This window comes from Budorcas taxicolor, chromosome 3 (genome assembly GCF_023091745.1).
Source record: "Budorcas taxicolor isolate Tak-1 chromosome 3, Takin1.1, whole genome shotgun sequence".
Lineage (NCBI taxonomy): Eukaryota > Metazoa > Chordata > Mammalia > Artiodactyla > Bovidae > Budorcas > Budorcas taxicolor.
The window spans coordinates 56,747,770-56,762,834 of record NC_068912.1 but is presented as its reverse complement, the minus strand read 5'-3'; the positions used below and the strand labels follow the sequence as shown (position 1 = coordinate 56,762,834).

General features: G+C 41.0%; 1 pseudogene; it reads right to left on the bottom strand.

The window, feature by feature from the left end:
- Positions 1–356: 356 nt before the first annotated feature.
- Positions 357–4,492, bottom strand: LOC128045569 (ankyrin repeat domain-containing protein 26-like; annotated as a pseudogene).
- Positions 4,493–15,065: the final 10,573 nt, after the last annotated feature.

The following is a 15,065-nucleotide window of genomic DNA, read 5'->3' as shown; positions in this document are numbered from 1 at the left end:
AAAGCAGTATTTCTTATTCCTGTCTCCCCAGTATCTAAGATTGGGGAAACACTTCAGAGAATGTTGACATTGCCTAAAGTTCTTTTTTTTTTTTTCCACAAAAATATTTTCCTTTAAGAAAGATTTTTTTCATCATGTTTAATGGGAAAAAACTAATATGTAATATAAACAGTCCGGTAGGGAAATTTTGACTGTTTATCTTTTAGATCATATATTTTTTCCTCAAAATCTGTACATATTCTTGTGATGTTTTCAAAAGTAGGTCCTGATACAGATTGTCTCATCTGTGGGTCCTAGAGGAGACACTCTATGGGATCCAGGTTCAAATTCAGCAGCAGCTTCTTCTGGTTCTTCAGTTATATTCTGATCTCTGCCTGCCTTTCATTAGTTCTGTCTAGTTTAATTGCCAATGACTTTCTAACCTTTAGTTCTCCCAGGTAGAGTTGCTTATGTTTTCCCAATTCTGCTTTTAATTAGAAACTTCTTAAAAGGTTTCCATCTTGGAGAGTTCAGATTCCAAGTCTTTAATTCTGAGTTCCATCTGACTTCTTCGGTTCAGTCACTCAGTCGTGTCCAACTCTTTGCGACCCCATGGACTGCAGCACGCCAGGCCTCCCTGTCCATCACCAACTCCCGGAGACTGCTCAAACTCATGACCATCGAGTCAGTGATGTTATCCAACCATCTCATCCTCTGTTGTCCCCTTCTCCTCCCGCCTTCAATCTTTTCCACCATCAGGGTCTTTTCCAATGAATCAGTTCTTCACATCAGGCGGTCAGAGTATTGGAACTTCAGCATCAGTCCTTCCAGTTAATATTCAGGACTGATTTCCTTTAGGATTGACTAATTCCTTTAGGATTCCTTTAGGATTGTTGAATTCCTTTAGTATTTCCTTTAGGATCTGACTTCTTATTCAAGCATTATTCTAATTTCATGATTGCTCTAAGTTTTCTTGAGATGCTGCTTGTATCTACAAAAATAGGTTGACTTCTTTTAGATTGCTGCTAAGTCACTTCAGTCGTGTCTGACTCTGTGCGACCCCATAGACAGCAGCCCACCAGGCTCCCCTGTCCCTGGGATTCTCTAGGCGAGAACAGCGGAGTGGGTTGCCATTTCCTTTTCCAATGCATGAAAGTGAAAGTGAAGTCGCTCAGTTGTGCCTGACTCTTAGCGACCCCATGGACTGCAGCCCACCAGGCTCCTTCGTCCATGGATTTTCCAGGCAAGAGTACTGGCCTATCTTGCTCTTTCTTCAGTCTGCTGTTTATACTGCTCTGCTTGACTGTGTTCTATCATATTCATTTCTATATGACTTTTGAGGTTCACTACTTCTTGGTTCCAGCTTCTTTTTATTCTTTTCTAGTTTTTCACATTTCTTTTGCATTACTTTCATGGATAATAACTCCTGTTGAAGAACTTGACTCTTTGCATCAGGTGCAGACATTTTGAAGATGCAGTTTCTAGCTCTGCTGTAAGATCATCAGTCGAACTTGTACTTAACAGGTTTTTCTGAAGCTGTTCAATTTTGCTTGCTTGCTTTTTGACCCGTGGTTTTAAACTTGCATTTTCAATTTCAAGCTTTTGGATGTGATCCTGTGTTTTCTCAGCACATCTCAGGGCCTCTGTATGTTGATCCTGTGCTTTTTGCATCTGACTTGTGAGTTGACATAATGTCTTTAAATCCTGTGGCTCATCTTCTAAGTTAGCACAATAACGTGAGTCACCTCCAGTGAATCCTCTGACATAGACTCGAGTTCATTTCCTTATTAGCCATTTCTATCTCCTTTTGTTTGGCAAGATCAGGATTCCATCCTGTAAGATCCTTGCATTCCATTCTCGAGAAGGCTGCTTCTGATATCATTTCGCAGCTTTACAGCCTGATTCAGATTATTTCTCACAGCCTTAGTTTTATTTCTGATTAAGCTTCCCTTGTGGCTCAGAGGTTAAAGCGTCTGCCTGGAATGCGGGAGACCCAGATTTGATCCCTGGGTTGGGAAGATCCCCTGGAGAAGGAAATGGCAACCCATTCCAGTACTCTTGCCTGGAGAATCCCATGGAGGGAGGAGCCTGGTAGGCTTCAGTCCATGGGGTCGCAAAGAGTCGGACACGACTGAGCGACTTCACTTAGTTTTATTTCTAGTGCTCTGAGAGTGAATTCAAGTTGTTTTATTTCAACTTTTTACCATATCTTACCAATCTTCTTTTCTTCTTAACTGCTCCCTAATTTTTTCATAGGACATACCAGACTTCTCTTCTCTTCTTGCTCTAAGGTGAACTCAAGCTGAGGAGCTGTCGTTCCCACTCCACTTTCTGTTGCTCTGTGATTTCACTTCTTTTGTTTCTTGACAGCTGTTTCTGTAGCCCTCTAACCTTACTTTCCATTTTAATTTTTCCTCTAAGTAGTTCACAGTGGCTTTTTTAAAGTTCTATTAATCTTTCATAGAAAGAATTGCACCCCGAATTTTCAGCAAGCTAACAGAATCTTTACACCCCATGCCAAATTGTTCACGTAGCAACACAGAATTCAACTCGCCATCCTTGGAAGCGGTTTCAGATGACTGAATTAAGTCATCAAGGTCATCCACAGAATTCGTTTGTTCTTCGACCTTGTTCTGTTCACTAGATATTTTCTTTGCAGGCTTGCATTATCCTGATCCACTTTACTTAAAATACTGTCATCATTCACATGCAGCAGACCACCAGTCAGTGAATCGGTCATTTCAAACATTGGTGTGAAGTGATGTCGCTCAGTCGTGTCCAACTCTTTGCAACCCCATGGACTATAGCCTACCAGGCTTCTCCGTCCATAGCATTTCCCAGGCAAAGATACTGGAGTGGGTTGCCATTTCCTTCTCCAGGAGATCTTCCTGACCCAGGGATCGAACCTGGGTCTCCCGCATTGTAGGCAGATGCTTTATCCTCTGAGCTACATGCCCTCTAATCACACATTATTTTGGTGTCCATTTTTCATTGTCCTTTTTCTTTACTTCCTTCATATGCATGCTAGGATCGCTGCTATCAGAATCTTCATTCTCTGTAGCAGGAAACAGCTGGTTGCTATTTTTTTCTACTCTTTCTCTGCTGAATGAATCCAGTCTTCAGCAGCATCACATACGTTGTCAGATACTTGCATTTCACTACTTTTGTTCTGCTGCTTTTCTTCTTCAACCTTGGTTTTAAACTCTTAAGACTTTATCATCTGATGTAGGCCATAAATCAACACCAGGTTGGTTTGTTGGAAAACCTGCTTAAAGAGTCTTCCTCAGAAATCTCATCCACTGAGTTGCTATTTTCAGAAGGTATCTCTTTTCTTTATAGTCAGTAATCAGTTGGTGAATAATAACACCACTGATAACAGCACATTCTTCAGCAGTCCATCCAAAGACATCCAACACTGTGCTGAAGAAGACTGACTGCATTTGACTCATAACTGACAGCAAACATGAGGGCTGTTCTTTTCTTCTTATCAAACACATGTATATTTGCTTCTTTCTTTACTAAAAACTCCCCCATTTGCTGTTTCCTTTCACTTATACAGTGGTGTGAGGTCATCCTTGTTCCTGGCTTCTGTTGTTGGTGTCGTATGAAAGCAGCTCTGCTGCAAGTGACATATTCTGGCAAAACGCAGCATAGTGGAGAGCAGTGCTGCTGCTGACATTGGTGACATTTGGGTCGGCGCCATGTTCCAGCAAAATAGTTGCAAACTCCTCCACTTGGCATTCTACAGCCTTCATCAGCACTGTCCTCTTTTCATTGTCACAGAGTGAGTTAGGTATTTTCTCTCCAGGAGGAGAGTTACCCTCGCTGAATGACCATTGGCACAGGCCAGGTGGAGGGCAGTCCTGTTCATCTTGTCCCCATCATTCATGTCATTATATCCGAGCTGTACTTTGGCTACATTGCCTATGCTTTCAGCTTTGAGGATTTTTCCGAGGTCCTTCTCTTAGATGTGGTACCTGGGCCTCGTGTCTTCTTGGACCTCCCAGTCATTGGAGAAGGTTTCCAGCTGCTGCCCTTGCAAACAATTTGAAGGCTGGAAAACATCTTTCTGTTCTCTTGCATGTCTACAAAGATAGCATCTTGGAAATTGACTCCATGAGGCTAGAGGTTATATTCCTCATCCATCCTGAGGAAGAAGAAATAAGAGTAATCCTGGACCATGGTGTGGGCGTGACAGGAGAAGTAGCGCTGGCCAGTGAGCTGGAGCCTGGAGCCTGCGGGCACCTGGAGCATGCTGCCCCACACCTGGTTGCACAGCATCTTGATCTGGGCCCACTAGAAGAGCCCCGTGTACTGCTAGGGCAGGTAGGTAGCTATACGGGCCATGCTGCTCCTGGTACAGCGCCAGCACCTTGGTGTACACAGTGATCTCGGCCAGCTTGGTGCAGCAGCCCTTGCTCAGGGGTCTCCCCTCAGAGGGCAGCTGGCAGCTGCTGGAGGCCCCAGGCCAACCAGCCAGGCAGAGCCAGGCAAGCAGCAGCGGGTGCAGCATGCTGGCGGCTGCAGTGGCGGGGGGTGGGTGATGGGACTGGCAGGGTGAGTGTTGCACCCGGCACGCTAGCTGGGGCCCCAGAAGCACAGTCCTGGGCACTCCGCTCCGTGCTGCTCTCTCCTCCACCACCGGGATCCACCCTGCCTAAAGTTTTAGTTAAGGCTTCCACATACTAATATCAAAAAAGTAAATTTAGTGTTTGTTTCTCCATGGGTTATTTGTAAAGCTGTAAACAGATATCGGTGACCCCATATTATATCTCCATTAGTGAGCTGTGGTATGGGTAGGATTTTCCTACTTCTGTACTTTTCCTTGTAGACTATTTTTACTAAGGTGCTGTATAATGTGTTTTAAAGCATTGCATTTACAAAAAAAAAAAAAGGAAAATGCTGTAAATATTGCATATTTTATGTATTTGGACCAAAAGGTTATAAGTAATTAGACAAGTGATTTTGCACCAATTTTATTACGTCAAGTAAAACCATCAGATCTACTGTTCTTATACTTCTCATTTAACTTTACTGTTAAGACATCACTGAAATGAACTTCAGTAGCCTTTCAATTTTGATACGAAGTACATTATTGATAATTGGGGGCAGTAGTTATAGTGGAAAGAGTACTGGACGAAGAGTCGGAAATGTTGATTTCTTGACTTGCTCTGCCACTTGTCAGCTGTGTGACCTTGGGCAAGTCACTTAACCTCTCTCTGCCTCAGTTTCCTCATCTTGAAATGAGGATAAAATACCTGCTGTACCTACCTCACAGGGGTGTTGTGAGGATTAAATGAGATGGCATGTGAAAGCACTTTGAAAATTGTAATGTGCGATATAAATGTAAGGTATTATGGAAACATCTTTAACATATAGTTTCATGTCATTGGTTTTTTAACAAAGAAAAGAGAAAAGTTCACTTATAAGCTGGTTGAAGAAAAGTTCATCTTGATATGAGTTTGTGTTTAATAAATATCTTCTCAGTGTTTTATCTTCCCTGTTTCAACAACTATTGAAAATTGAAACACCTGTGAACTCTTACAGATTCATGAGCAGCTGCTTGAGTTCAGGAGGTTGTTCCCTGTTTGCAAAAAGATTTCATTAGCTGACTCAGGGCAGAGGAAAATTTGCTCTTCAAATGTGGAAGACTTTTCTGTTTTTATTTTACATTACCATTCAGAAATGGTAGCTATTTTATACCTCTGGTTTTTAAGGTATATTTTGCAGAATTTGATTTCCCTTGTGCATTCTTTATTTTCTTCCACTTCTTGGAGTAGCAAAGGTAAAGAATTTTGGAAACATTTTCTAAAAGGGTAACCTTTAATATGTTTAGTTTAAATAAATATCCCCTAACAAGGCCTCACCAGACTATGTTAAGCATTTCAGGCAGCTTGCTTTAAAGGTTGTTGATTGTATGGGAGGAGGAGAGAGTGCAAGTTATCAAAAGACATTTTGGACAAATTTAAAGAAAAGCTAAAAGAAGTTGACAGGAAAAGTCATTGTAACACCCTTCCCTCCCCACCCCCCGGCCCTTCCCCCCGATAATGGAACAATATTAAGAGTATATCAACAGGCATACTTTTCTTTTTTGACTTTTTTGTGAATTTAATATCTTTTGCAGGCATTTGTTGAAAATATATACAAATGATTTCCTTGCCCAAAAGTAAAATACCGCCTTGGGATGGGGCATCTGACATTTATCTGCTAAGGAACCCTAGGATACAGGTTATTCTCTGTGTCCCAATAAAACTTAATTGCTGAAACAGGTGACAGGCCAAATATGGACCATGGGTTGCACTTTGCCAACCCCTGAGGCAGGTTATTATTTATAGAGAAATCACTTTTGAATCTGTACCCTACTGGCCTAAAAGAGTTTATATACTTCCAAAACAGCTCCTAACTTATATCCAAAGAATAGCTTTCTGATCCAGGCAGTCTCTCCCACAGATTCATAAACTTTCATAACTTGGATTGCTTCCAGGTGGGCAGGTTTTCTTTCCTAGTTTAGCTGTTCAGAATAGGGGCATTTATGCTATCATCTTTCAGGGTGGGTGAGAAGTATCCTTCCTGGAGACTGAGAAAGGGTTAGATTTAATCCCATGTGGTCTAATATAGTCCTAGGAGCCTGACAAGTGCAGAGTCCTTATAATACCTAACTTTATAATCAAATAAACAGAACCACTGAGATGGTAATGTATTTTTTTAAAATGGCAAGTGTGATTTTTCTTTTTCAGCCTCTGCGCTTTTTTCAGTATTTTGAAAATAGGGGAAAATTTTTTTTTATACAATACAATAGCAAATTAACCACTTTGAATTTTAAAAGATAATGTTATGTGTGTATGTGTGTGTATATATCTATCTATGTTTATTTCCTAAAAGAGGGAAAAGTACCTTTTCGTTCAACTTGTATCAACTCCTGTTTTCTAATTGCTGTGAAATGGCAACTATTGATAAATTATTGTGACTTTTAAAATTTAATGGAAAGGACATATTTTGGTTTTACCCAGCTTTAATCTGTAAAGTATCACTTAAATATATCTGACAAGAATGCATAAAGTATTGCATGGGGATTACTTTTCTATCATCCATATGCATTTGTGCAACTTTGAACATACTGGGTGCTTCTGAATTCCTGATGATTGGATTTAAATGACTGAAAATCAGAGAAAGCTTACTGACTTTTAAACTTTGCATTTTATTTTCTATTTTTAAAATTCAGTTAATGCCTATAATTTGAAGTCCAGTGTTGCTCTTTCTCAATATATGTCCTATCAGAGATTCCTAAAATTGTGAGTCCCATCCGTGATTTACAAACAGTATTTTGATATTGCAGGTGATTTGCTCATTGTATTTGAATAGTTAGAAAGAAAATAGTTTGTAGACAATGATTCTCTTTTTCTAATAAAATGAAATAAAAATTCTAAAAGCACTAGAGAATTGAACTAAAGGCTGGTTCCCAAATGCATAGCTGGTATTTTAATTTCTATTCAAATTCTACATAGAGAACATCTGTGTAAACCATCTCTCTGGTTTTTCCCATTGATCATTCTCAAACACACCTATGGCCCTAAAATCCTTTATTATGAGAGGCACCCGGTATTGTAACCTTTTATGAAGTTTGTTTTTTAAGAGGTCCAGGTGCTTCTACTTCATAAGTTGAAAATGTGCCTCTTCATAACTTAGTGCTGTTTGCTTTGAGAGGAAGTAAGGCAATTGCTGTTAAATTTTTGCATCCATTCACCCTATGCAAAGCTGCTGGATGATATCAACTAAACTGCTGCTCAGGCAGCCTTTGGAGGGGGAAAGCACCCCATTTGAGACGTACTGCCAATTCAACTCCTCTCGAGTGGAGCTTGCTTTCTGATTTACTGGAGAGGGAATTGTAAAGATAGAAATGGGCAATCAGTTCATCAGCTTTATCCTGTAATTTAAGTTCATGCAGCTTTGTGACCTTTGCAGTACTATTTATAAAAAGGACCCTGATGGTGATGATCTCTTTTAAAACCCATTACTGGTAAGCCTATGGTTTAGACACATTGGTGCTGTCTATCTGATTTTCAGACAGCTTCTAAAGCTTTCTACTGAGACTCAGGTGTGTGAGCATCTCTAAAGCAGTGTCGAATGTAATTTTGGCAAACATGGATTGTATATTTTGACTTTCAGTTTATAATACACAAGACAGCTGAAGAAGAGTGCCTTTTCCCCCTCACAATCCACGTTGGAAGATGCTTGCTCCTTCCTCTGTCTCTGCTTTCTCTTTTTCTCCCCCTCTGCTGTTCACTTGATTCATTTACACAATACTGTTTCCAAGTTGAAACCATTTTGTCACATCTGTTGGAGAGATAATCACTCCTTTTCCTTAACATTCGGCCAGCTCTCTGTTGTTCAAGTGTTTCAGTTGATTACCTGATGAAAAAGCTATAAAATAAACACTCAGTGGGAAGGGGAAAAATGGTTTGGTGTCCTGTTTTAATATTTTCTTCCATGGCCTTGATGCTGAAAGAGATTTTTCCAAGTGGAGTGCGTGTGCAGTGTCATGAACTTAACCTTCACATATCACTGCCAGCAGAGAGGTACGTGTCCTCCCTGGTCTGTCATGATTTGGGGGTTTATTTGTGACTTGCAAGCTGACAGGCCTTTGCTGCTTTTTGTCTTGTACTTCATTCAGTTCAGTTCAGTCGCTCAGTCGTGTCGGACTCTTTGCAACCCCATGAATCGCAGCACGCCAGGCCTCCCTGTCCATCACCAACTCCGGGAGTTCACTCAGACTCAAGTCCATCAAGTCAGTGGTGCCATCCAGCCATCTCATCCTCTGTCGTCCCCTTCTCCTCCTGCCCCCAATCCCTCCCAGCATCAGGGTCTTTTCCAATGAGTCAACTCTTCGCATGAGGTGGCCAAAGTACTGGAGTTTCAGCTTTAGCATCATTCCTTCCAAAGAAATCCCATTTCAGTACTTCATTACTGGTACTGAAATTTCAGACAGAAAATTTACAAGGTATACTTAGGATATATGCATAACTAGAAGGAAAAAGGGCTGTCAGAATAAAAAGGGAATTTGAAAGAAAAAGTTAATCTGGTTAACATTTTCTGCACAGTTTAGACGTGTCTGTAATATTTCTTTGAGAATACCCATGTCTGCTGATTCTCTTTCACTCTTGAAGGAGAGACTCTCAATTAACAGTTTTCCTGTTCTCAGCCCTGGCTCAGTTGTTCCAAGCAAGTATTGTATGATACTGGGTTGAGTAAATACCCAATTCAGTAATACATTGTCTAAACAGGGAATTTGGTCTTCACTCACAGAGGCAGAACAGGGAGCATGAATTTGAGAGTCAAATGGACCTGCGTTTAGCAGTGTAGCTAATCAATGAAGAGAACAGTATTTTTGTTGTAAAGGTTGGAAAAGGAAGATATAAAGTGCTGGCCAGGGCAGACCAATAACTGGTAGGGCTTTTATGTACTGGGTTAGAATATTGTCAAGAAGTTGACAATATTGCCCTTCTGACCCTGCAGAATACTAGTATTGTGGCTTTAGAGAAAATGTGTTTATAAATGTTTTATAAATACTGCTGAATTTTACTTTTTTATTGACAGCCCACTAATGCCTCTTTTTTTTGAACTTATATCCTATAGCATAGCTAGTATTGATTATGATACCTGCTGTTGTTTACATCTACAAATTTTCTGTGAGAAAAGGGGGGTTGCTGATTGTCCTAAAGGAGAACTTGCTCGTTCCAGAAATGGCTGTTCACATATTATTCTTGAACAGTGTGGACTGTAAAGTAGCACATACATAAAACTCAGGATACCTGGAGTAATTTGCGTTCTTTGGCATTCTTTCAACAGAAAGGAAACTATCCTCCAAGAAGAGAGCACATTTGCCTTGGCTATAAATTCATTAATCATTTTAGAATTCCACATTTTTAGGATATCTGAAAAATAAACTATGAATCTAAACGGACATATTTTCACCACACTCTTACCATCACGAGCTCTTTCTTAAAGCAGCAGTTGAACTTACTGAATTTTCTTCCAGTAGTGACAGGTGCCACAATACAAATTCCAAGCCACTGTCCCTTTGTTTTCTTGCTGTGAAGGCATCTGCCCACCAGTTGCCCTACCTTGCCTCCATTATACCCTGTCTCACCTTTGTTACCACAGAGCCCACGGGTGGCACCTTGCAGCAAAACACAATAACAGCATCAACAACAAAATTGACTTAAAATCGCAAATTTTTCTCTTTCTACTTCAGGAATAACCAGTTGAACAAATTTAAATAAATAAATAAACGTTATACAGTCACAGTTCTCTTTGTGCATTACTATATTTCTTCTAGTAGCATGAAACTAAAAGTTTAAAAACATGTCAAGGGCCTATGTAAAGTAAAATGGATTTCTAGATAATACATTTAGTTTGTAAGACCTGTGAGGAGACACAACAGGAAAAAATATCTTTTTTCCATCTTTCACCTGTTCCCGTACTATGAGAGATAATACTAAGCCCCTTGAATAGATTATTTTTTGGTCTGAAAACAATGACAGTAGGGATTCGTGAAAAGATAATCCTGAAGAGTTGGCTAGTTGTTCCCCTCTCCACGCCTTTTGGTCGTGTTCATTCAAAACCAGATGACCAGCTTGGTGAGATCACCATATGGTTTTTTTAAACTTTAGTATCTATGCTTTTTACATTGAAAACTGAGGTCTCAGACTTCATTTGATTTTCCATACATCCATATGAGTCAGTGCCTGCCTCCTTTCCCCCTAGTCCTTCATCATATACATACTGCTTCTGGAGATTCTCCTAGCCTGACAAGTAAAAAGAAGCAATCACAAGGTATAGAGAATTCTACGGCTAGCTGTGAGAAGGAGGCAGTTTGTATGGTTAGAATATGGGCTCTGGAGCACCACCGCTTACTAGCTAACTGATCTTGAACAAATTAACCTCCCTACATCTGAATCTTTTCTGTAAAATGGGACTAACACTTATCAACAGTTAGTTTGAGGATTAGTGAGATATGTATAAACTTAGTACTTGGTTCCTGTTATATAGTAAGCTCTAAAGAAGAGCTAACATTACCTGCTAGGATAAATAAGAAAGCAAGAGAGGAGAAACATCTATTCGGACATACTGTCACGGTGTGCATCCGTGAAGTCATTCATTGACCTGTGCGCGCGACCTGAGGAACATGAAAGATGAACAAAACAGGCATGACTTTTGTTTGTTGATAAGAGACGAGGTGAAGAAATGCCAAGCATCGTGCAAAGGTCTCTTTCCTTACTAAGAAACCACCACCTTTTGTTGTTAAGGATTCATAGAGAAGGGCATGGCAGCCCACTCGGGTATTCTTGCCTGGAGAATCCCAGGGAGAGGAGCCTGGCGGGCTACAGACCACAGGGTCGCACAGAGTTGGACACGACTGAGCACGGCACTGCACAAGGAGTCATAACCCACCTCTCTCCCCCAGACCTTTCAATATGCTTAACGGCTTCATCTCTTAGTTTTAGCCTTGAAATAGTAGAAGCACCGCATTGCCCAAGCAGTCAAGTTCTAAACATGCAGTACCTATTACTTCACTCTAAAATGCACTTTCGTCTTGATCTCTGTGACAGGCTTCATTTCATGACACATCTGTCCTCCCACTTCTCTAGATCCCTAGTTGGGTTTGTGGGTTAAAATGCTAAGGTTTTACTCTGGGAGGCACTGTTGATCTTTGTTGTAATTTTTGGTTCTATTATATCTTAATTCCAAAGTCATTTCAACAGTGAGAAAGACAAAGCAGTGCTTTATTTGTAGTCTCAATCTAAAAAATGGGTTGTATTCTCAGAATTTATTATAAGCCAGCTGTTTGAAATCCATGTGGAACCAACATGTGGGCCAGCCTAACCCACAAAAGTTAAATATTAATGGAGTTATCCCTTCTTTAGAGCAGAGGAATCTGAGGGTAGTGTTCTATTGGGGAACTTAAAATTGAGTTTTTCTGCCATTTTCCCCAATGAGATTTTTCAGTCTTGAGCCCTAAAGCTGAGTGGTTCATATTTTAACCTGTGGGGCTTGTTAAGCAGAGGATGAAGCAATCACTTTTGAGTTTTGAAAAATGGATGCAACAATGTAGACAATGTGCTCTCTGGCTGAAAGCTGGGGACACAGAACCTCTGAGGAGGTTACTGCAGTTGTCAAAGGAAGTGGTGATAACGTTAGGGAGAAGCAGATGGATCTCAGGGACAGAGGACCCAGCACTTGGTGACAGATGGGATGTGATTAGTAAATGGAGAGAGGGGGCAATATTTGGGTTTGCAAAACACTGTGTCTATACAGATGCTCAACATCCTTTGCCTTTGCCCCAGCTATGCAGTGGTGGTGGTTTTCCATCTAAAAGTTTATAAAATAGACCAGTGTCTGTCCAGAGAAGCTAGGACCACAGACAGGATTCACTGTCTCACTAGTAAGTACTTCATTCCCGTGCCTCTTGGATCAGATTTTGTGACCTGGGTTAGGGTTTGGCAAAGAACTTCCTTCAAACACCCTACTGCCCTGTGGTTTGATGTCAGACATCTAGTGAAACACGCCAATCAACTTCAGCCTCGTCTCCTATGACTTCCCTAAAGCTGAAGCTTCAAAATTAAAGTCATGCCTAGAGATGTTTCACATCATTAGTGCTTGAGAGAGTTTACAGGGAAACAGAATTTTAGGGTTTCAGTCAAAGGTTTGGGCAACTGGATTGCTAGACCTGTCAGCCGATTGGTGATGCTGGAAAAGAAACAGGATGAGCCTGAAGAACAGACTGACTGCCCAGACTTTCTGCTAAGTACTACCTCTCCCCACCCCTCCCAGTAAACAGGAAACATAATGACATGTATTTTGAACTGTAAGAACGTTAAGAAATTCCTCTGTCTCAGCAGTCCACTGAGAGGCTGGAGTCGGGCAGATTCAAGACATTATTCTGAGATTCTAGAACCACGGTTTCGCTCTTTCTCCCTCTCTCCTTTCTTTCCAGAGTTTAGGTAGAAAGTTGACGTCAAAGAAAGTCTGACACTAAATCAATCTGTGGTTTTTTAAAAGATTGTGCCTTTTTAAAGGAGCAAGTTGCATCTTTAACCTGTATCTAGTTGTTAGAATCTGGCAAAGACAGACCTACAGTCCCCATGTGATCTGGCATCCAAACTTTGGTTTTATTTCACAAATATGGGCCAATTTGGCCTGAGTCAGGGTATTTCACATTGTATCCCTAGAGATTTACTTACAGTGTTTGTGACAATAACATTTAATCTGTATCTGTTTTACAGATTCTGGGTGTTCCCTTAATAACACAGTGAGACAGATATTTTTTTTAAAAATGTAGAGTGTTTTTAGAGTCTTACATGTTAGAAACTGTTTTTTAAGCATCTCTCAAAACTGACTGGTGAAGTATATGTTTTCTGGGTAACAGAGCTCACCAGTGATTTGAAGTGAGCTTCCATTTGAAGTGAGCAGCGCCTTTCTGAAAATGGCTGAGGGGAAATAAGTGACATTTTTATTCAACCAAGAGTAACCGGAGACTTATTTTTCTTCCTTTAAAAGTAATTTAAATTCTCCAGGGGATTGGTAATTAGGTCTCCTGGCAGAGCATGGTTATCTGATCAGACTGTCATGCCCGTAAACACTGAAAATATAGGACGTTGGTTCGTTCATAGTGTTTTTAAGGGAGGTGATGAGCTTTCAACTGCTTTCTTGCTCTTTCTCACTCTTTCTCTCTTTGTCTCTCAAATGGGGGCTTTTCAAACTTTAGACAAGAGCAATGTTGAAAAAATGGGCCGGTTATATTTTGCTTCTCTGTCTCCACCAGGCTAATGGCTCCCTATTTGATCATTTAAACACTGGTCCAAATCCAGATGGAATTAGATGCCCCTTACTGCAGTCAGACAGTCTGTAACGTTTGATACGGATCTTCTGAGTGGACAAGATGAGATTAGATTGGTCTCTCTGGGAGCCAACACTATTCATTTTGTAAGAAAAGTTAGCCTGGAGGCCTGAGGACTGCCAAGAGCAAAGGAGAAACAGAGCCCAGTCTTTTCCTCTTATCAAGATCCACAGTTGGTTCCACATTAAGCCATGGCACACTCGATGGTAAAAGGATTTGAATAATGAATTGGGTCAGAAGCCAAGAAGGAGGTCTCTGCCACCCACGACTGGAATATGAATTTCATGTGTTGTAACTTTATTACCATTTTTTGTTTAACATATGACAGAGACCGAAATGTCTGGCATGGAGTCAGTGGCTATTTTTACTTATTGGGGTTTTTTTCATTTAATATCTATTGAGCCCCACAATATGCCAGTCCCTGCACTACCAACCTCCATGGACTATGAAATTTAACCCTTAGAATAATCCTCATGTTTAATCCTTGACAATTGTATAGAATGTTATAGTTTATAAGGCACTTTCATATTTATCTTCACATAACACTGTCACCTCGGAGAAGGCAGTGGCACCCCACTCCAGTACTCTAGCCTGGAAAATCCCATGGATGGAGGAGCCTGGTGGGCTGCAGTCCATGGGGTCGCTAGGAGTCGGACACGTCTGAGCGACTTCACTTTCACTTTTCACTTTCATGCATTGGAGAAGGAAATGGCAACCCACTCCAGTGTTCTTGCCTGGAGAATCCCAGGGATGGGGGAGCCTGGTGGGCTGCCGTCTCTGGGGTCGCACAGAGTCGGACACGACTGAAGCGACTTAGCAGCAGCAACACTGTCACCTAAAAGATGGGTATCATTGTCTTCATTTTACAACTGAGGGGACTGACATGGTAAGAGGAAGAGGGCCTAACCCGTCCGCCATGAGTCTTGCTTCACCAGACTCTGATGTCTTTCCTGCTATGTTCCTGTCTCTCTAAGCAAACAAAGGCTCTGATAAACAGTGGCAGTGGTTCTTAGAGTGTAGTCCTATCCCTGGACCAGCAGCATTAGTATCACCTGGAAGCTTGTTGAAAGGCTAATGCTTTAACTCCAGAACCTTCTGAGCAGGGTCAGTGATCTGTATGCTAACAAGCCCTCCAGGTGGTTCTGACACTGACTAAAGTTCAAGACCCATTGGACTAGAGCACTGGTCC